Source organism: Scyliorhinus torazame, chromosome 9, assembly GCF_047496885.1.
Source record: "Scyliorhinus torazame isolate Kashiwa2021f chromosome 9, sScyTor2.1, whole genome shotgun sequence".
NCBI lineage: Eukaryota > Metazoa > Chordata > Chondrichthyes > Carcharhiniformes > Scyliorhinidae > Scyliorhinus > Scyliorhinus torazame.
Window position 1 is genome coordinate 18,575,625 of NC_092715.1, and position 24,346 is coordinate 18,599,970.

General features: G+C 49.3%; 1 protein-coding gene across 1 annotated transcript in view; it reads right to left on the reverse strand.

The window, feature by feature from the left end:
- nim1ka (NIM1 serine/threonine protein kinase a) overlaps positions 1-23,841 on the reverse strand; it is an 80,835-nt gene extending 56,994 nt beyond the window's left edge. The window contains exon 1 of the mRNA XM_072515651.1: positions 23,688-23,841. The gene's annotated coding sequence lies outside the window, so the exon portion shown is untranslated. The remainder of the gene's footprint in view (positions 1-23,687) is intronic.
- Positions 23,842-24,346: the final 505 nt, after the last annotated feature.

Consider the following 24,346-nt stretch of genomic DNA (forward strand, 5'->3'; position numbering starts at 1 on the left):
TGTGGGCTTAAGTCGGATGCTCTTTCCAAGGGCCGGTGCAGATTCAATGGGCCGAATGGCTTCCTTCTGCACTGTAAATTCTATGATTCTTTGATAGGGAAGGGATGACGGACTGCGAGCCAGAATCAAAAGGCTGGAGTGCACACAGGGGTATTTATGTATTGCCTTTCACAGCATCGTCCAAATGGTAGCCCTGAAATCTCCAACCTGAGACAGCAGACAAGGGGAGGGCCTCAATTTCAAGTCACACCGAACAATTCCATGGTTGAGAGAGCAGCACCCCCTCAGCACTCCACCGAGTGTGTCAGCCGAGATTATCGATTCAATTCTCTGAAGAGCAACTTGAACCAACAACCTACTGACACAGAGGAGGAAGAGCTCCTGCTTCCACTTCTGTCGATTATATTTCGCATATTCCACAGTAAATACACTTACAACGTCAGGCTCATCCCCTCACCGTACATCAGTTTCAATAAAGAAAGCTCAATTAGTCAATCGTGAGCATCGATTCAGCTACTGATCTTCATCAGCTGGTCAAAAGGAATCACTTCTTGAAGAAACTTGCGAAGAGTAAGTTCACAAAGCCTGACAGTGGTTAAGGGAGAAGTTAAGCTGACTGAAGACAGACACAGGAAGAACAGTCACAAGAGGGCGGGGTGGGGAGACCGGGGTGAGTTAGCCGAGGGAGGGTTGAATACCTCAGGTGTGACCCGGGTATGGAGGGACGTAGTGATGTTCCCCGTCTCTGTTGGCTGTAACTGGGGGGTGGTGTTTGTGAACATGGCAGCAGCTGTTCACACAACAAATAGACGAAACGGCCCATTTGCACCGGCCCCGCCGTTCATTATGATCATGGCTGATTTGGGGCTTGGACTCTCGTTTCCTGCTCGCTCCTCATATCCCTTAATTTCCATCAATCTGTCTATACCCAGCCTCTGGGATTGAGAATTCCAAAGTTACACAACACTTGGCATACCAACAATGAGGTGTCGACCTGGTGAAGCTACAACACAGGACTACTTGTGTTGCCGAACAGCATAAGCAGCAAGTAATGGACAGAGCTAAGCGATTCCACAACCAACACGTCAGATCTCTGCAGTCCTGCCACATCCAGCTGTGAATGGTGGTGGACAATTAAACAACTCACTGGAGGAGGAGGCTCCCCAAATATCCCCATCCTCAATGATGGAGGAGCCTGTCATGATATTCAAACATACATCATAACACATACATAATGATAGACAGACCAACAGACCAATTAGCACACATAACACGACAGCCAATCACAGACAAGAGCAGACACAGTATAAGACAAGAAACACGACACTTCCTGGGCAGTCCATCAGGAGACAGCACAGGGCCAGGACCTCATAGCAAGACACTCACACCGTCACAACGTGCTGAGTACCAAGTCTGATGTATAAATAGTTAAATTGAATAAAACTGCGTTGTACCAATCGCAACCGTGTTGGTTCGCCTGTACCTCAGAGCACCCAACACTTCAGAACCCAGCACATATGAGCAAACGATAAGGCTGAGGCATTCGCAACAATCTTCAGCCAGAAGTGCCGAGTGGATGATCCATCTCGGTCTCCTCCGGAGGTCCCCAGCATCACGGATGTCGGTCTTCAGCCAATACGATTCACTCCACGTGACATCAAATAATGGCTGAAGGCACTGGATACTGCAAAGGCTCTGGGCCCTGAAATATTCCGGCAATAGTACTGAAGACTTGTGCTCCAGAACACGTCACACCTCTAGCCAAGCTGTTCCAGGACAGCTACAACACTGGCATCTACCCGGCAATGTGGAAAGTTGTCCAGGTGTGTCCTGTACACAGGAAACAGGACAAATCCAATCCAGCCAATTACCGTCCTATCAGTCTGCTCTCCATCATCAGCAAGGTGATGGAAGGAATCATCAACAGTGCTATCAAGCGGCACTTACTCAGCAATAACCTGCTCACGGACGCTCAGTTTGGGTCCCGCCAGGGTCACTCAGCTCCTGACCTCATTACAAACAAAGAAAGAACAAAGAAATGTACAGCACAGGAACAGGCCCTTCGGCCCTCCAAGCCCGTGCCGACCATACTGCCCGACTAAACTACAATCTTCTACACTTCCTGGGTCCGTATCCTTCTATTCCCATCCTATTCATATATTTGTCAAGATGCCCCTTAAATGTCCCTATCGTCCCTGCCTCCACTACCTCCTCCGGTAGTGAGTTCCAGGCACCCACTACCCTCTGCGTAAAAAACTTGCCTCGTACATCTACTCTAAACTTTGCCCCTCTCACCTTAAACCTATGCCCCCTAGTAATTGACCCCTCTACCCTGGGGAAAAGCCTCTGACTATCCACTCTGTCTATGCCCCTCATAATTTTGTATACCTCTATCAGGTCGCCCCTCAACCTCCTTCGTTCCAGTGAGAACAAACCGAGTTTATTCAATCGCTCCTCATAGCTTATGCCCTCCATACCAGGCAACATTCTGGTAAATCTCTTCTGCACCCTCTCTAAAGCCTCCACATCCTTCTGGTAGTGTGGCGACCAGAATTGAACACTATACTCCAAGTGTGGCCTAACTAAGGTTCTATACAGCTGCAACATGACTTGCCAATTCTTATACTCAATGCCCCGGCCAATGAAGGCAAGCATGCCGTATGCCTTCTTGACTACCTTCTCCACCTGTGTAGCCCCTTTCAGTGATCTGTTGACCTGTACTCCTAGATCTCTTTGACTTTCAATACTCTTGAGGGTTCTACCATTCACTGTATATTCCCTACCTGCATTAGCCCTTCCAAAATGCATTACCTCACATTTGTCCAGGTTAAACTCCATCTGCCATCTCTCCGCCCAAGTCTCCAGACAATCTAAATCCTGCTGTATCCTCAGACAGTCCTCATCGCTATCCGCAATTCCACCAACCTTTGTGTCGTCTGCAAACTTACTAATCAGACCAGTTACATTTTCCTCCAAATCATTTATATATACTACAAAGAGCAAAGGTCCCAGCACTGATCCCTGTGGAACACCACTGGTCACAGCCCTCCAATTAGAAAAGCATCCCTCCATTGCTACCCTCTGCCTTCTATGGCCTAGCCAGTTCTGTATCCACCTTGCCAGTTCACCCCTGATCCCGTGTGACTTCACCTTTTGTACTAGTCTACCATGAGGGACCTTGTCAAAGGCCTTACTGAAGTCCATATAGACAACATCTACTGCCCTACCTGCATCAATCATCTTAGTGACCTCCTCGAAAAACTCTATCAAGTTAGTGAGACACGACCTCCCCTTCACAAAACCGTGCTGCCTCTCACTAATACGTCCATTTGCTTCCAAATGGGAGTAGATCCTGTCTCGAAGAATTCTCTCCAGTAATTTCCCTACCACTGAAGTAAGGCTCACCGGCCTGTAGTTCCCGGGATTATCCCTGCCACCCTTCTTAAACAGAGGAACAACATTGGCTATTCTCCAGTCCTCCGGGACATCCCCTGAAGACAGCGAGGATCCAAAGATTTCTGTCAAGGCCTCAGCAATTTCCTCTCCAGCCTCCTTCAGTATTCTGGGGTAGATCCCATCCGGCCCTGGGGACTTATCTACCTTAATATTTTTTAAGACACCCAACACCTCGTCTTTTTGGATCACAATGTGACCCAGGCTATCTACACCCCCTTCTCCAGACTCAACATCTACCAATTCCTTCTCTTTGGTGAATACTGATGCAAAGTATTCATTTAGTACCTCGCCCATTTCCTCTGGCTCCACACATAGATTCCCTTGCCTATCCTTCAGTGGGCCAACCCTTTCCCTGGCTACCCTCTTGCTTTTTATGTAAGTGTAAAAAGCCTTGGGATTTTCCTTAACCCTATTTGCCAATGACTTTTCATGACCCCTTCTAGCCCTCCTGACTCCTTGCTTAAGTTCCTTCCTACTTTCCTTATATGCCACACAGGCTTCGTCTGTTCCCAGCCTTTTAGCCCTGACAAATGCCTCCTTTTTCTTTTTGACGAGGCCTACAATATCACTCGTCATCCAAGGTTCCCGAAAATTGCCGTATTTATCTTTCTTCCTCACAGGAACATGCCTGTCCTGTATTCCTTTCAACTGACACTTGAAAGCCTCCCACATGTCAGATGTTGATTTGCCCTCAAACATCCGCCCCCAATCTATGTTCTTCAGTTCCCGCCTAATATTGTTATAATTAGCCTTCCCCCAATTTAGCACATTCATCCTCGGACCACTCTTATCCTTGTCCACCAGTACTTTAAAACTTACTGAATTGTGGTCACTGTTACCGAAATGCTCCCCTACTGAAACATCTACCACCTGGCCGGGCTCATTCCCCAATACCAGGTCCAGTACCGCCCCTTCCCTAGTTGGACTGTTTACATATTGTTTTAAGAAGCCCTCCTGGATGCTCCTTACAAACTCTGCCCCGTCTAAGCCCCTGGCACTAAGTGAGTCCCAGTCAATATTGGGGAAGTTGAAGTCTCCCATCACCACAACCCTGTTGTTTTTACTCTTTTCCAAAATCTGTCTACCTATCTGCTCCTCTATCTCCCGCTGGCTGTTGGGAGGCCTGTAGTATACCCCCAACATTGTGACTGCACCCTTCTTATTCCTGATCTCTACCCATATAGCCTCACTGCCCTCTGAGGTGTCCTCTCGCTGTATAGCTGTGATACTCTCCTGAACAAGTAGCGCAACTCCGCCTCCCCTTTTACATCCCCCTCTATCCCGCCTGAAACATCTAAATCCTGGAACGTTTAGCTGCCAATCCTGCCCTTCCCTCAACCAGGTCTCTGTAATGGCAACAACATCATAGTTCCAAGTAGTAATCCAAGCTCTAAGTTCATCTGCCTTACCCGTAATGCTCCTTGCATTAAAACATATGCACTTCAGGCCACCAGACCCGCTGTGTTCAGCAACTTCTCCCCGTCTGCGCTGCCTCAGAGCCACACTGTCCCTATTCCCTAGTTCTCCCTCAATGCTCTCACCTTCTGACCTATTGCTCCCGTGCCCACCCCCCTGCCATACTAGTTTAAACCCTCCCGTGTGACACTAGCAAACCTCGCGGCCAGGATATTTATGCCTCTCCGGTTTAGATGCAACCCGTCCATCTTATACAGGTCACACCTGCCCCGGAAGAGCTCCCAGTGGTCCAGATAACAGAAACCCTCCCTCCTACACCAGCTGTTTAGCCACGTGTTTGTCTGCTCTATCTTCCTATTTCTAGCCTCACTGGCACGTGGCACAGGGAGTAATCCATGGTTTAAACAAGGACAAAAGTGCTGAACTCCAGAAGTGAGGTGAGAGTGACTGCCCTTGACATCAAGGCAGCATTTGACCAAGTATGATATCAAGGAGCCCCAGCTAAACTGCAGTCAATGGGAATCAGGGGGGAAACTCTCCACTGGTTGGAGTCGTACCCGGCACAAAGGAAGATGGTTGTGATGGTTAGAGGTCAATCCTCTCAGCTCCAGAACATCGCTGCAGGAGTTCCTCAGGGTAAACATAGAACATAGAAAATACAGCACAGAACAGGCCCTTCGGCCCACGATGTTGTGCCGAACCTTTGTCCTAGATTAGGGTAGTGTCCTAGGTCCAACCATCTTCAGCTGCTTCATCAATTACCTGTCTCCCATCACAAGGTCAGAAGTGGGGATGTTTGTGGATGACTGCACAATGTTCAGCACCATTCGTGACTCCTCAGGTAATGAGGCAGCCCATGTCCGAATGCAGCAAGACCTGGACAATATCCAGGCTTGGGCTGACAAGTGGCAAATTACATTCACACCACACAAGTGCCAGGCAATGACCATCTCCTACAAGAGAGGATCTAACCACCGCCCCTTGACATTCAATGGCATTACCATCGCTGAATCCCCCACAATCAACATCGTGGGGGTTACTATTGATCAGAAACTGAACTGTACTCGCCACATTAATACTGTGGCTGCCAGGACAGGTCAAAGGCTAGGAATCCTACAGTGAGTAACTCACCTCCGGACCCCCCCCCACCCAAAGCCTGTCCACCATCTACAAGGCACAAGTCAGGAGTGTGATGGAACACTCTCCACTTGCCTGGATGAGTGCAACTCCAAGAACACTCAAGAAGCTCGACACCATCCAGGACAAAGCAGCTCATTTGATTGCTCTCCCTTCCACAAACATTCAAACCCTCCACCACCAAAGAACAGTGGCAGCCGTGTGCACCATCTACAAGATGCACTGCAGTAACTCACCAAAGTTCCTCAGACAGCACCTTCCAAACCCACGACCACTACCATCTCAAAGGACAAGGGCAGCTGATACCTGGGAACCCCACCACCTGGAGGTTCCCCTCCAAGTCACTCACCATCCTGATTTGGAAATATATCGGCCGTTCCATCATTGTCGCTGGGGCAACATCCTGGAACTCCCTCTCTAACTGCACAGTGGGTGCACTTACGCCTCCCTCCCCAACTGCACATTAGGTGCACCTACACCTCTAGGACTGCAGCAGTTCGAGAAGGCATCACACCATCACCTTCCGGAGGGCACCTAGGGATGGGCAATGAATGCTGGGCTAACTAGTGATGTCCACATCACGTAAATTAATGGAAAAAAAAATCCTCTCTTAAATGTGGAGACCAAAACTGCACATCATACTCCAGATGTGGTCTCCCCAAATCCCTCTACCTTTGTAGCAAGATTCCTTTCTCCCTGTACTCCAATCCTCTCACAATGAAGGTCAACGTGACATTCCCCTTCCTAAATGCTTGCTCCACCTGCAAGCTAACTTTGCGTTCCTTGTACGAGCGCATCCACATCTCTTGGAACATAAACACAAGTTGCTCACGTTTAAGAAAATACTCTACTTTCGTAATCTTACGGCTGAAGTGAATAACTTCACGTTTCCCAAAATTATAATCCACCTGCCACCTTGTTGATTATTCACTTGCCCGTCTCCATTGCACAGAGACCCACATCAAAGCACAATCCACAAACTCGCAATCCCCAGATGCTGCAAGGAACACACTGACACAATTGGGAAACCCGATTCCAGAAAGGTAAGTCCATTAGCGAAAGGAATAGGCAGGGGATCTTTCCTCTGTATCGATTCCCATTCTGTACCCGTCCTGGGAGTGTTTGATGGGGACAGTGTAGAGGGAGTTTTCCTCTCTATCTAGCCCCGTGCTGTACCTGTCCTGGGAGTGTTTGATTAGGACAGTGTAGAGGGAGCTTTCCTCTGTATCTAACAATGTGCTGTACCTGTCCTGGGAGTGTTTGATGGGGACAGTGTAGAGGGAGCTTTACTCTGTATCTAACCCCGTGTGTACATGTCCTGGGAGTGTTTGATGGGACAGTGTAGAGGGAGCTTTACTCTGTATCTAACCCCGTGCTGTACCTGTCCTGGAAGTGTTTGATTAGGACAGTGTAGAGGGAGCTTTCCTCTGTATCTAACAATGTGCTGTACCTGTCCTGGGAGTGTTTGATGGGGACAGTGTAGAAGGAGCTTTCCTCTGTATCGATTCCCATGCTGTACCTGTCCTGGGAGTGTTTGATGGGGACAGTGTAGAGGGAGCTTTACTCTGTATCTAACCCTGTGCTGTACCTGTCCTAGGAGTGTTTGATGAGGACAGTGTAGAGGGAGCTTTCCTCTGTATCTAACAATGTGCTGTACCTGTCCGGGGAGTGTTTGATGAGGACAGTGTAGAGGGAGCTTTCCTCTGTATCTAACAATGTGCTGTACCTGTCCTGGGAGTGCTTGATGAGGACAGTGTAGAGGGTGCTTTACTCTGTATCTAACCCCGTGCTGTACCTGTCCTGGGAGTGCTTGATGAGGACAGTGTAGAGGGAGCTTTACTCTGTATCTAACCCCGTGCTGTACCTGTCCTGGGAGTGTTTGATGGGGATAGTGTAGAGGAAGCTTTACTCTATATCTAACCCCGTGCTGTATCTGTCCTGGGAGTGTTTAATGGGGACAGTGTAGAGGGAGCTTCACTCTGTATCTAACCCCGTGCTGTACCCATCCTGGGAGTGTTTGTTGAGGACAGTGTAGAAGGAGCTTTACTCTGTATCTAACCCCGTGCTGTACCCATCCTGGGAGTGTTTGTTGAGGACAGTGTAGAAGGAGCTTTACTCTGTATCTAACCCCGTGCTGTACCCATCCTGGGAGTGTTTGTTGAGGACAGTGTAGAAGGAGCTTTACTCTGTATCTAACCCCGTGCTGAACCCATCCTGGGAGTGTTTGTTGAGGACAGTGTAGAAGGAGCTTTACTCTGTATCTAACCCCGTGCTGAACCCATCCTGGGATTGTTTGATGGGGACAGTGTATATAGAAACATAGATAAATAGGAGCAGGAGGAGGCCATTCGGCCCTTCCAGCCTGCTCCGCCATTCATTATGATCATGGCTGATCATCAAGTTCAAGAACCTGATCCCACCTTCCCCCATATTCCTTGATCCATTTAGCCCCAAGAGCTGTATCTAATTCCTTCTTGAAATTACACAACATTTTGGCCTCAACTACTTTCTGTGGGAGTGAATTCCACAGACTCACCACTCTCTGGGTGAAGAAATTTCTCCTCACCTCAATCCTAAAAGTTTACCCCTTATCCTCAAACTATGACCCCTGGTTCTGGACTCCCCCACCATCGGGAACATTCTTTCTGAATCTACCCTGTCTAATCCTGTTAGAATTTTGCAATTCTGCCTAATCCTGTTAGAACTTCCCCTCAATTTAAAGCTATGTCCCCTCGTGCTAGACAACACTATCCAAGGAAAAAGGCTCTCACTGTCCACCCTATCCAATCCTCTGATCATCTTGTATGCCTCAATTAACTCACCTCTTAACCATCTTCTCTCGAACGAAATCAGCCTCAAGTCCCTCAGCCTTCCCTCATAAGATCTTCCCTCCATACCAGGCAACATTCCGGTAAACCTCCTCTGCACCCTTTCCAATGCTTCCACATCCTTCCTATAATGCGGCGTCCAGAATTGCACGCAATGCTCCAAATGCGGCCGCACCAGAGTTTTGTTTTGATGCAACATGACCTCATGGCTCCGAAACTCAATCCCTCTACCAAAACAAGCTAACACACCATACGCCTTCTTAACAACCCTCTCAACCTGGGTGGCAACTTTCAGGGATCTATGTACATGGACACCGAGATCTCTCTGCTCATCCACACTGCCAAGAATTTTACCATTAGCCCAGTACTCTGTCTTCCTGTTATTCCTTCCAAAATGAATCACCTCACACTTTTCTGCATTAAGCTCCATTTGCCACCTCTCAGCCCAGCGCTGCAGCTTATCTATGTCCCTCTGTAACTTGTAACATCCGTCCGCACTGTCCACAACTCCACCGACTTTAGTGCCATCTGCAAATTTACTCACCCATCCTTCTTCGCCCGCCTCCAGGTCATTTATAAAACTGACAAACAGCAGTGGCCCCAAAACAGATCCTTGTGGTACACCACTAGTAACTGGACTCCAGTCTGAACATTTCCCATCAACCACCACCCTTTGTCTTCTTCCAGCTAGCCAATTTCTGATCCAAACTGCTAAATCACACTGAATCCCATGCCTCCGTATTTTCTGCAGTAGCCTACCGTGGGGAACCTTATCAAACGCTTTACTGAAATCCATATACACCACATCAACTGCTTTACCCTCATCCACCTGTTTGGTCACCTTCTCAAATAACTCAATAAGGTTTGTGAGGCACGACCTACCCTTCACAAAATCGTGTTGACTATCTCTAATCAAATTATTCCTTTCCAGATGATTATACATCCTATCTCTTATAAACCTTTCCAAGATTTTGCCCACAACAGAAGTAAGGCTCACTGGTCTATAGTTACCGGGGTTGTCTCTACTCCCCTTCTTGAACAAGGGGACAACATTTGCTATCCTTCAGTCTTCTGGCACTATTCCTGTAGACAAAGATGACTTAAAGATCACACCCAAATGCTCAGCAATCTCCTCCATAGCTTCCCAGAGAATCCTAGGATAAATCCCATCCGGCCCAGGGGACTTATCTATTTTCACACTTTCCAGAATTGCTAACACCTCCTCCTTATGAATCTTAAGCCCTTCTAGTCTAGTAGCCCGAATCTCAGTATTCTCCTCGACAACATTGTCTTTTTCCTGTGTGATGAAAAATATTCATTTAGCACCTCTCCTATCTCCTCGGACTCCAAGCACAACTTCCCACTACTGTCCTTGACTGGCCCTACTCTTACCTTCGTCATTCGTTTATTCCTGACATATCTATAGAGAGCTTTAGGGTTATCCTTGATCCTACCTGCCAAAGACTTCTCATGTCCCCTCCTGGCTCTTCTTAGCTCTCTCTTTAGGTCCTTCCTAGCTAACTTGTAACTTTCAAGCACCCTAACTGAACCTTCATGTCTCATCTTTACATAAGCCTCCTTCTTCCTCTTGACAAGTGTTTCGACTGCTTTAGTAAACCACGGTCCCCTTGTTCGACCACTTCCTCCCTGCCTGACAGGTACATACTTATCAAGTATATGCAGTAGCTGTTCCTTGAACAAGCTCCACATTTCCATTGTGCCCATCCCCTGCAGTTTTCCTCTCCATGTGATGCATCCTAAGTCTTGCCTCATCGCATCATAATTGCCTTTCCCCCAGATATAACTCTTGCCCTGTGGTATATACCTATCTCTTTCCATCGCTAAAGTAAACGTAATTGAATTGTGGTCACTATCACCAAAGTGTTCACCTACCTCCAAATCTAACACCTGTCCTGGTTCATTACCCAGTACCAAATCCAATATGGCCTCGCCTCTCGTTAGCCTATCTCCATACTGTGTCAGGAAACCCTCCTGCACACATTGGACCAAAACGGACCCATCTAAAGTACTCAAACTATAGCATTTCCAGTCAATGAAATGAAATGAAAATCGCTTATTGTCACAAGTAGGCTTCAATGAAGTTACTGTGAAAAACCCCGAATCGCCACATTCCGGCGCCTGTTCGGGGAGGCTGGTACGGGAATCGAACTGTGCTGCTGGCCTGCCTTGGTCTGCTTTAAAAGCCAGCGATTTAGCCGAATATTTGGAAAGTTAAAGTCCCCCATAACAACTACCCTGTTGCTTTCACTCCTATCCAGAATCATCTTTGCAATCCTTTCCTCTACATCTCTGGAACTTTTCGGAGGCCTATAGAAAACCCCTAACAGGCTGATCTCTCCTTTCCTGTTTCTAACCTCAGCCCATACTACCTCAGTAGACGAGTCCTCATCAAACGTCCTTTCTGCCACCGTAATACTGTCCTTGACTAACAATGCCACCCCTCCCCTTCTTTTACCACCTTCCCTGAGCTTAGTGAAATATCTAAACCCCGGCACCTGCAACAACCATTCCTGTCCCTGCTCTATCCATGTCTCCGAAATGGCCACAACATCGAAGTCCCAGGTACCAACTCATGCCGCAAGTTCACCCACCTTATTCCGGATGCTCCTGGCATTGAAGAAGACAAACTTTAAACCACCTTCCTGCCTGCCGGTACACTCCTGCAACTTTGAAACCTTACTCATGACTTCACTACTGTCAACCTCCTGTATACTGGAGCTACAATTCAGGTTCCCAAGCCCCTGCTGAACTAGTATGAACCCTTCTGAATAGCATTAGCAAATTTCACCCCCAGGATATTGGTACCCCTCTGGTCCAGGTGTAGACCATCCCGTTTGTAGAGGGCCCACCGACCCCAGAATGAGCCCCAATTATCCAGAAATCTGAAACCCTCCCTCCTGCACCATCCCTGTAGCTACGTGTTCAGCTCCTCTCTCTCCCTATTCCTCATCTCGCTATCATGTGGCACGGGTAACAACCCAGAGGTAATAACTCTGTTTGTCCTAGATCTATGTTTCCACCCTAGCTCCCTGAATCCCTGCCTTACATCCCTATCCCTTTTCCAACCTATGTCGTTGGTACCTATGTGGACCACGACTTGGGGCTGCTCCCCCTTAAGGATCCCGAAAACACGATCCGAGACATCACGCACCCTGGCACCTGGGAGGCAACACATCAACCGCGAGTCTCTCTCGTTCCCACAGAATCTCCTATCTATCCCCCTAACTATGGAGTCTCCAATGACTAATGCTCTACTCCTCTCTCCCCTTACCTTCTGAGCAACAGGGACAGACTCCGGTGCCAGAGACCTGTACCCCATGGCTTACCCCTGGTAAGTCCCCCCCTCCAACAGTATCCAAAGCGGTATACTTGTTACTAAGGGGAACGACCACAGGGGATCCCTGTACTGACTGCTTCCTCCCAGCCCCTCTCACCGTCACCCATCTATCTTTATTCTTATGAGTAACTACATCCCTGAAGCTTCTATCTATGACCACCGCTGCCTCCCGAATGATCTGAAGTTCATCCAGCTCAGCTCCAGTTTCCTAATGCAGTTTCTGAGGAGCTGGACAACAGCTCCTCCACAAACCACCTTCAAGTTTGGGTGAGCACACGGACGTATGCAAATGTCCTCCGCAACAACCAATCAGCAGCTCCGCTCTACTGCCCTCTGCTGGATGCTTGTCTTCACTTGAACAGCTAGGGTCTCTTGCTGAGGTACACCTTCAGGTTAGGGTGAGCACACGGACGTATGCAAATTTCCCCGCCAAACTTTTTTTTTTTAAAGAGAAGGCTGATTTATTTGACTTTACCCATAATATTAAAACCTATTTTGAGCTGGAATTTATTAACATCACACAAGCAGATCAAACAAACATGGTTGAATCGTGGATGTGATTAACTGCAAAACCCAATCACTATAGTTTCTTGCAAAGTCTCTGCTGTGTCCACAGGTTGGAGGAGGTAGTGAATCCCTTCCCACACTTGGAGCAGTTGAACGGCCTCTCCCCAGTGTGAACTCGCTGGTGTGTCAGCAGGTGGGGTATCTGAGTGAATCCTTTCCCACACTCTGAGCAGGTGAATGGCCTCTCCCCAGTGTGAACTCTCTGGTGTGCAGTGAGTTGAGATGACCACCTGAACCCAGTCCCACAGTGAGAGCACCTGAACGGTCTGTCTTCAGTGTGAACATGTTGATGGGATATCAGTTCCCAAGAGCTTTTAAAGCACTCCCCACATTCTGGACATTTATGAGATCTCTCCCCACTGTGAATCCGCTGGCGTTTGTGCAGTGTGGATGAATCAGTGAATCTCAAACCACACACACAGCAGTTTAACGGCCGTTCCCCAGTGTGAACTCGCTGGCGTGTCAGCAGGTGGGATAGTTGTATAAATCTTTACGTACACACAGAGCAGGAAAAAGGTCTCTCCCCAGTGTGAACCCGCTGGTTTTTCAGGAGATTTGAGGAATCAGTAAATCCTTTCCCACACGTGGAGCAGGTGAATGGCCTCTCCCCAGCGTGACGGCGCTGATGAGTTTCCAGTTCAGATGGATAACTGAACCCCTTCCCACAGTCCGCACATTGCCACGGTTTCTCCCCAGAGTGACTGCGCTTGTGTTTTGATAGGCCAGATGATTGGCTGAAGCCTCGTCCACACAAAGAATACGTGTACGGTTTCGCCCCACTGCGTACGGTGCTTTTTCCTTCCATGTTCAAAATCCGATGATATTCAGGTTCCGATAAATCCTGATGTCATGTTTGATGTCAGTTTCCTGACTACAAATCCTCCCCTTCGAATACCCCGCTGCCTTGGTTCCGTTTCTGCTCTCGCTGATCCGAAACGACCCCATCTATTCTTCCAGCATCTGGACCGCGTCTGCCCCAATGTCCCCCGCAACAGCCAATCAGCAGCTCCACTCTACAGCCCTCTGCTAGATGGTCTTCACTTGAACAGCTAACGTCTCTTGCTCGGGTACACCTTCAAGTTAGAGTGAGTGCACGGATGTATACAAATTTCCCCCGCAACAGCCAATCAGCAGCTCCGCTCTACTGCCCTCTGCTGGATGCTTGTCTTCACTTGAACAGCTAGGGTCTCTTGCCTTGATGTTAGGGTGAGCACACGCCCTTACTACTCTCTGAGTAAAGAAGCTACCTCTGACATCTGTCTTATATCTGTCTCCCCTCAATTTAAAGCTATGTCTCCTCATGCTAGACATCACCATCCGAGGAAAAAGGCTCTCACTGTCCATCCTATCCAATCCTCTGATCTTCTTGTATGCCTCAATTAAGTCACCTCTTAACCTTCTTCTCTCGAACGAAAACAGCCTCAAGTCCCTCAGCCTTCACTCATAAGATCTTCCCTCCATACCAGGCAACATTCTGGTAAATCTCCTCTGCACCCTTTCCAATGCTTCCACATCCTTCCTATAATGCGGCGACCAGAATTGCACGCAATACTCCAAATGTGACCGCACCAGAGTTTTGTACAGCTGCAACATGACCTCATAGCTCCGAAACTCAATCCCTCTACCACAAGCATCTACTATAGGGTGAGCACACGGACGTATGATAAATTTCCCCCGCAACAACCAATCAGCAGCTCCGCTCTACTGCCCTCTGCTGGATCTCCGTGTAGATCTCAGTGTAGACGGAGCTTTACTCTGTATCTAACCCCGTGCTGTACCTGTCCTGGGAGTGTTTGATGGGGACAGAGTAGAGGGAGCTTTACTCTGTATCTAACCTCGTGCTGTACCTGTCCTGGGAGTGTTTGATGGGGACAGTGTAGAGGGAGCGTTACTCTGTATCTAACCCCGTGCTGTACCTGTCCTGGGAGTGTTTGCTGGCCTTGTGTAGAAGAAACTTTCCACTGAATTTGTCTGCTGTACCTGAGTGTGTTGAATTGGAATCTCAGTAACCTCACTAACCAGGCAGCTTTTAACACATGAATCGAACACAATCATAATACAGATGAATTCCAAATGCGAGATGTTTTGAGTACAAGTTGTCTTCAGCCAGTTTACTAAATGTCATAACAATAATAATAATAATAATCGCTTATTGTCACGAGTAGGCTTAATGAAGTTTCTGTGAAAAGCCCCTAGTCGCCACATTCCGGCGCCTGTTTGGGGAGGCCGGTACGGGAATTGAACTGTGCTGCTGGCTTGTTCTGCATTACAAGCCAGCTGTTTAGCTCATTGTGCTAAAGTACAGCACAGGAACAGGCCCTTCGGCCCTCCAAGCCTGCGGCCGCCATGCTGCCCATCTAAACGAAAATCTTCTGCACTTCCGGTGTCCGTATCCCTCAATTCCCATCCTATTCATTTGTCAAGATACCCCTTAAACATCACTATCGTCCCCGCTTCCACCACCTCCTCCAGCAGCGAGTTCCAGGCACCCACTACCCTCTGTGTAAAAAATTGCCTCGTACATCTCCTCTAAACCTTGCCCCTCTCACCTTAAACCTATGCCCCCTCGTAATTGACCCCTCTGCCCTGGGAAAAAGCCTCTGACGATCCACTCTGTCTATGCCCTTCGTAATTTTGTAGACATCTATCAGGTCGCCCCTCAACCTCCGTCGTTCCAGTGAGAACAAACCGAGTTTATTCAACCTCTTCTCATAGCTAATGCCCTCCATACCAGGCAACATCCTGGTTAATCTCTTCTGCACCCTCTCTAAAGCCTCGACATCCTTCTGGTAGTGTGGCGACCAGAATTGAACACTATACTCCAAGTGTAGCCTAACTAAGGTTCTGTACAGCTGCAACATGACTTGCCAATTTTTATACTCAATCCCCCGGCCAATGAAGGCAAGCATGCCGTATGCCTTCTTGACTACCTTCTCCACCTGTGTTGCCCCTTTCAGTGACCTGTGGACCTGTACACCTAGATCTCTCTGACTGTCAATACTCTTGAGGGTTCTACCATTCACTGTCTATTCCGTTACCTGCATTAGACCTTCCAAAATGCATTACCTCACTGTAACACTCTGATAATACACATCCAACTCAATGTAACTCTCTGATATACCCCGCACCCATCACTATAACACTCTGATATACCCAACACGTCTCACTGTAACACTGAGATATACCCCACACTCATCACTGCAACACTCTGACATACCCCACACCCTTCACTGTAACAGTCTGATATACCCCACACCCCTCACTGTAACACTCTGATACATCCCACACCCCTCACTGTCACACTGATATACCCCACACCCCTCACTGTAACACTGATATACCCCACACCCCTCATTGTAACACTGATATACCCTACATCCCTCACTGTAACACTCTGATATGCCCCACAAACCTCACTGTAACATTCTGATATACCCCACACCCCTCACTGTAACACTCTGATATACCCCCCCCACTGTAACACTCTGATATACCCCACACACCTCACTGTAACACTCTGATATACCCACACCCCTCACTGTCACACAGATATATCCCACACCCCTCACTGTAACACTCTGATATACCCCACGCCCCTTACTGTAACACTCTGATGTATCCAACACCCCTCACTGTAACACTCTGATATACCCCACACCCCTCACTGTAACACTCTGATGTATCCCACACCCCTCACTGTAACACTCTGATATATCCCACAACTCTCACTGTAACACTCTGATATACCCCACAATTCTCACTGTAACACTCTGATATACCCCACACCCCTCACTGTAACACTGATATACCCCACACCCCCCACTGAAACACTCTGATATACCCCACACCCACACTGTAACACTCTGATACAGCCCACAGCGATCACTGTAACACTCTGATATACTCCACACCCCTCACTGTCACACTGATATATCCCACACCCCTCACTGTAACACTCTGATATAACCCACAACCGTCACTGCAACACTCTGATACACCCCACACCCCTCACTGCAACACACTGATATACCCCACACCCCTCACTGTAACACTCTGATATACCCCACACCCCTCACTGTAACACTCATATATCCCACACCCCTCACTGTAACAGTTTGAAGTACCCCACACTCCCTTACTGTAACACTGATATACCCCACACCCCTCACTGTAACACTCTGATATACCCACACCCCTCACTGTCACACAGATATATCCCACACCCCTCACTGTAACACTCTGATATACGCCACGCCCCTCACTGTAACACTCTGGTATATCCCACACCCCTCACTGTAACACTCTGATATATCCCACACCCCTCACTGTAACACTCTGATATACCCCAGAACCCTTACTGTAACACTCTAATATACCCAACACCCCTCACTGTAACACTCTGATACAGCCCACACACCTCACTGTAACACTCTGATATACACAACACCCCTCACTGTCACAAAGATATATCCCACACCCCTCACTGTAACACTCTGATATACCCCACAACCCTCACTGCAACACCCTGATACACCCCACACCCCTCCCTGCAACACACTGATATACCCCACACCCCTCACTGTAACACTCTGATATACTCCACACCCCTCACTGTAACACTCTGATATACCCCACACCCCTCAATGTAACACTCTGATATATCCCACACCCCTCACTGTAACAGTTTGATGTACCCCACACTCCCTTACTGTAACACTGATATACCCCACACCCCTCACTGTAACACTCTGATATACCCCACACCCTCACTGTAACACTCTGATACAGCCCACAGCGATCACTGTAACACTCTGATATACCCCACACCCGTCACCGTAACACTCTGATATACGCCACACCCCTAACTGTAACACTCTGATATACTCCACACCCCTCACTGTCACACTGATATATCCCACACCCCTCACTGTAACACTCTGATATACCCCACAACCCTCACTGCAACACTCTGATACACCCCACACCCCTCACTGCAACACACTGATATACCCCACACCCCTCACTGTAACAGTTTGATGTACCCCACACTCCCTTACTGTAACACTCTGATATACCCACACCCCTCACTGTCACACAGATATATCCCACACCACTCACTGTAACACTCTGATATACCCCACACCCCTCACTGCAACACTCTGATACACCCCACACCCCTCACTGCAACACTCTGATATACCCCACACCCCTCACTGTAACACCCCAAGATATCCCACACCCCTCATTGTAACACTCTGATATACCCCACACCCCTCACTGTAACACTCTCTGATATACCCCACACCCCTCACTGCAACACCCTGATATACACAACATCCCTCACCGTAACACTCTGATATACCCCACAACCCTCACTGCAACACTCTGATACACCCCACACCCCTCACTGCAACACACTGATATACCCCACACCCCTCACTGTAACAGTTTGATGTACCCCACACTCCCTTACTGTAACACTCTGAAATACCCCACACCCCTCACTGCAACACTCTGATACACCCCACACCCCTCACTGCAACACTCTGATATACCCCACACCCCTCACTGTAACACCCCGAGATATCTCACACCCCTCATTGTAACACTCTGATATACCCCACACCCCTCACTGTAACACTCTCTGATATACAACACACCCCTCACTGCAACACCCTGATATACCCCACACCCCTCACTGTAACACTCTGATATACCCCCCCCCCCCCCACTGGAACACTCTGATATACCCCACACCCCTCAGTGTAACACTCTGATATACCCCACACCCCTCACTGTAACACTCTGGTATATCCCACACCCCTCACTGTAACACTCTGATATATCCCACACCCCTCACTGTAACACTCTGATATACCCCACACCCCTCACTGTAACACTCTGATACACCCCACATCGCTCACTGTAACACTCTGATATACCCCACACTCCTCACTGTCACACTCTGATTCACCCCACATCGCTCACTGTAACACTCTGATATACCCCACACCCCTCACTGTAACACTCTGATACGGCCCACACCCCTCACTGTTACACTGATATATCCCACACACCTCACTGTAACACTCTGATACACCCCACACCCCTCACTGTCACACTCAGATATACCCCACACCCCTCACTGTAACACTCTGATATACCCCACACCCCTCACTGTAACACTCTGATACACCCCACACCCCTCACTGTCACACTCAGATATACCCCACACCCCTCACTGTAACACTCTGATACACCCCACACCCCTCACTGTAACACTCTGATATACCCCACACCCCTCACTGTAACACTCTGATACACCCCACACTGTAACACTCTGATACACCCCACACCCCTCACTGTAACACTCAGATACACCCCACACCCCTCACTGTAACACTCTGATACACCCCACACCCCTCACTGTAACACACTGATACACCCCACACCCCTCACTGTAACACTCAGATACACCCCACACCCCTCACTGCAACACTCTGATATACCCCACACCCCTCACTGTAACACTCTGATATACCCCACACCCCTCACTGTAACACTCTGATATACCCCACACCCCTCACTGCAACACTCTGATATACCCCACACCCCTCACTGTAACACTCTGATATACCCCACACCCCTCACTGTAACACTCTGATATACCCCACACCCCTCACTGTAACACTGATATACCCCACACCCCCTCACTGTAACACTCTGATATACCCCACACCCCTCACTGTAACACTGATATACCCCACACCCCTCACTGTAACACTCAGATATACCCCACACCCCTCACTGTAACACTCTGATATACCCCACACCCCTCACTGTAACACTCTGATATACCCCACACCCCTCACTGTAACACTCAGATATCCCCCACACCCCTCACTGTAACACTCTGATATATCCCACACCCCTCACTGTAACACTGATATACCCCACACCCCTCACTGTAACACTCAGATATACCCCACACCCCTCACTGTAACACTCAGATATACCCCACACCCCTCACTGTAACACTCTGATATACCCCACACCCTTCACTGTAACACTCTGATACACCCTACACTCCACACTGTAACACTCAGATATACCCCACACCCCTCACTGTAACACTCAGATATACCCCACACCCCTCACTGTAACACTGATATACCCCACACCCCTCACTGTAACACTGTTTTACCCCACACCCCTCACTGTAACACTGAGATATACCCCACACCCCTCACTGTCACACTTAGATATACCCCTCACTGTAACACTCTGATACACCCCACACCCCTCACTGTAACACTCTGATATACCCCACACCCCTCACTGTAACACTCTGATACACCCCACACTGTAACACTCTGATACACCCCACACCCCTCACTGTAACACTCAGATACACCCCACACCCCTCACTGTAACACTCTGATACACCCCACACCCCTCACTGTAACACTCTGATACATCCCACCCCCCTCACTGTAACACTCAGATACACCCCACACCCCTCACTGCAACACTCTGATATACCCCACACCCCTCACTGTAACACTCTGATATACCCCACACCCCTCACTGTAACACTCTGATATACCCCACACCCCTCACTGCAACACTCTTATATACCCCACACCCCTCACTGTAACACTCTGATATACCCCACACCCCTCACTGTAACACTCTGATATACCCCACACCCCTCACTGTAACACTCTGATATACCCCACACCCCTCACTGTAACACTGATATACCCCACACCCCGTCACTGTAACACTCTGATATACCCCGCACCCCTCACTGTAACACTGATATACCCCACACCCCTCACTGTAACACTCAGATATACCCCACACCCCTCACTGTAACACTCAGATATACCCCACACCCCTCACTGTAACACTCTGATATACCCCACACCCCTCACTGTAACACTCTGATATACCCCACACCCCTCACTGTAACACTCAGATATACCCCACACCCCTCACTGTAACACTCTGATATATCCCACACCCCTCACTGTAACACTGATATACCCCACACCCCTCACTGTAACACTCAGATATACCCCACACCCCTCACTGTAACACTCAGATATACCCCACACCCCTCACTGTAACACTCTGATATACCCCACACCCCTCACTGTAACACTCTGATACACCCTACACTCCTCACTGTAACACTCAGATATACCCCACACCCCTCACTGTAACACTCAGATATACCCCACACCCCTCACTGTAACACTGATATACCCCACACCCCTCACTGTAACACTGATATACCCCACACCCCTCACTGTAACACTCAGATATACCCCACACCCCTCACTGTAACACTCAGATATACCCGACACCCCTCACTGTAACACTCAGATATACCCCACACCCCTCACTGTAACACTGATATACCCCACACCCCTCACTGTAACACTGATATACCCCACACCCCTCACTGTAACACTCTGATATACCCCACACCCCTCACTGTAACACTGATATACCCCACACCCCTCACTGTAACACTGATATATCCCACACCCCTCACTGTAACACTCTGTTATACCCCTCACTGTAACACTCTGATATACCCCACACCCCTCACTGTAACACTCTGATATACTCCACACCCCTCACTGTAACTCTGATATACCCCACACCCCTCACTGTAACTCTGATATACCCCACACCCCTCACTGTAACACTCTGATATACCCCACACCCCCTCACTGTAACACTCTGATATACCCCACACCCCTCACTGTAACACTGATATACCCCACACCCCTCACTGTAACACTCAGATATACCCCACACCCCTCACTGTAACACTGATATACCCCACACCCCTCACTGTAACACTGATATACCCCACACCCCTCACTGTAACACTCTGATATACCCCACACCCCTCACTGTAACACTGATATACCCCACACCCCTCACTGTAACACTGATATATCCCACACCCCTCACTGTAACACTCTGTTATACCCCTCACTGTAACACTCTGATATACCCCACACCCCTCACTGTAACACTCTGATATACTCCACACCCCTCACTGTAACTCTGATATACCCCACACCCCTCACTGTAACTCTGATATACCCCACACCCCTCACTGTAACACTCTGATATACCCCACACCCCCTCACTGTAACACTCTGATATACCCCACACCCCTCACTGTAACACTGATATACCCCACACCCCTCACTGTAACACTCTGATACACCCCACACTCTCACTGTCACACTCTGATATACTCCACACCCCTCACTGTAACTCTGATATACCCCACACCCCTCACTGTAACACTCTGATATACCCCACACCCTCACTGTAACACTCTGATATACTCCACACCCCTCACTGTAACTCTGATATACCCCACACCCCTCACTGTAACACTCTGATATACCCCACACCCTCACTGTAACACTCTGATATACTCCACACCCCTCACTGTAACTCTGATATACCCCACACCCCTCACTGTAACTCTGATATACCCCACACCCCTCACTGTAACACTCTGATATACCCCACACCCCTCACTGTGATACTCTGATACACCCCACACCCCTCACAGTAACACTCTGATATACCCCCACACCCCTCACTGTGACACTCTGATACACCCACACCCCTCACTGTAACACTCTGATATGCACCACACCCCTCACTGTAACACACTGATATACCCCACACCCCTCACAGTAACACTCTGATATACCCCACACCCCTCACTGTAACACTCTGATATACCTCACACCCCTCACTGTAACACTCTGATATACCCCACACCCCTCACTGTAACACTCTGATATACCCCACACCCCTCACTGTAACACTGATATACCCCACACCACTCACTGTAACACTCTGATATATCCCACACCCCTCACTGTAACACTCTGATATATCCCACACCCCCTCACTGTAACTCTCTGATACACCCCACACTCCTCACTGTAACACTGATATATCCCACACCCCTCACTGTAACACTCTGATATATCCCACACCCCCTCACTGTAACTCTCTGATACACCCCACACCCCTCACTGTAACACTCTGATATACTGCACACCCCTCACTGTAACACTGATACACCCCACACCCCTCACTGTAACTCTCTGATATATCCCACACCCCCTCACTGTAACACTCTGATATACCCCACACCCCTCACTGTAACACTCTGATATATCCCACACCCCTCACTGTAACACTCTTATATATCTCACACCCCCTCACTGTAACTCTCTGATACACCCCTCACTGTAACACTCTGATATACCCCACACCCCTCACTGTAACACTGATACACCCCACACCCCTCACTGTAACACTGATATACCCCACACCCCTCACTGTAACACTGATACACTCCACACCCCTCACTGTAACACTCTGATATACACCACACCCCTCACTGTAACACTCTGATGTACCCCACACCCCTCACTGTAACACTGATACACCCCACACCCCTCACTGTAACACAGATATACCCCACACCCCTCACTGTAACCCTGATATACCCCACACCCCTCACTGTAACACAGATATACCCCACACCCCTCACTGTAACACAGATATACTCCACACCCCTCACTGTAACACTCTGATACACCCCACACCCCTCACTGTAACACTGATATACTCCACACCCCTCACTGTAACACTCTGATACACCCCACACCCCTCACTGTAACACAGATATACTCCACACCCCTCACTGTAACACTCTGATACACCCCACACCCCTCACTGTGATACTCTTAGTGATCTCTGTCTGCATATATAACGCCCCTCTTGCCCTGCAGCCAGTGCTTGCAGCGCTCTCACTGTCTCAGCGGATCTGCAGCTGGACGAATCTAATGGATCAGCTGGAGCCTCACCTTGCATTGCCAGTGTGGACTGGCAGCCCGCACCTCTGGGTGCCCCCGGCAGTGGGTGGACTGGCAGCGGGGGGGTTGCAGACTCTGCTCCAGCTCCTCCGCAATCGCAGCGCTGTCTGGATCTCTGCACCGTCTCCCCGGGGCTGATGCGCGTGCCCGGCCGCTTCCCCGGCGCGCGCACCGGACCATCTCCATGGCAACCGGCTGATTGACAGCGACGGCTCCGGCCAATCACTGGCGGCGCCCTTGAGAATGTTTGGCCGTTGCTGTGGTGACGGCAGCGGGACTGACAGCAGCATCCTGCACCCAGCACCCTGCACCCAGCACCCTGCACCCTGCACCCAGCACCCAACACCCTGCACCCAGCACCCAGCACCCAGCACCCTGCACCCAGCACCCAACACCCCAGCACCCAGCACCCAGCATCCAGCACCCTGCACCCAGCACCCAGCACCCAGCACCCTGCACCCAGCATCCAGCACCCTGCACCCAGCACCCTGCACCCAGCACCCTGCACCCAACATCCAGCACCCAGCAACCTGCACCCAGCACCCAGCACCCTGCACCCAGCACCCTGCACCCAGTATCCTGCACCCAACACCCTGCACCCAGCAACCTGCACCCAGCACCCTGCACCCAGCACCCAGCACCCTGCACGC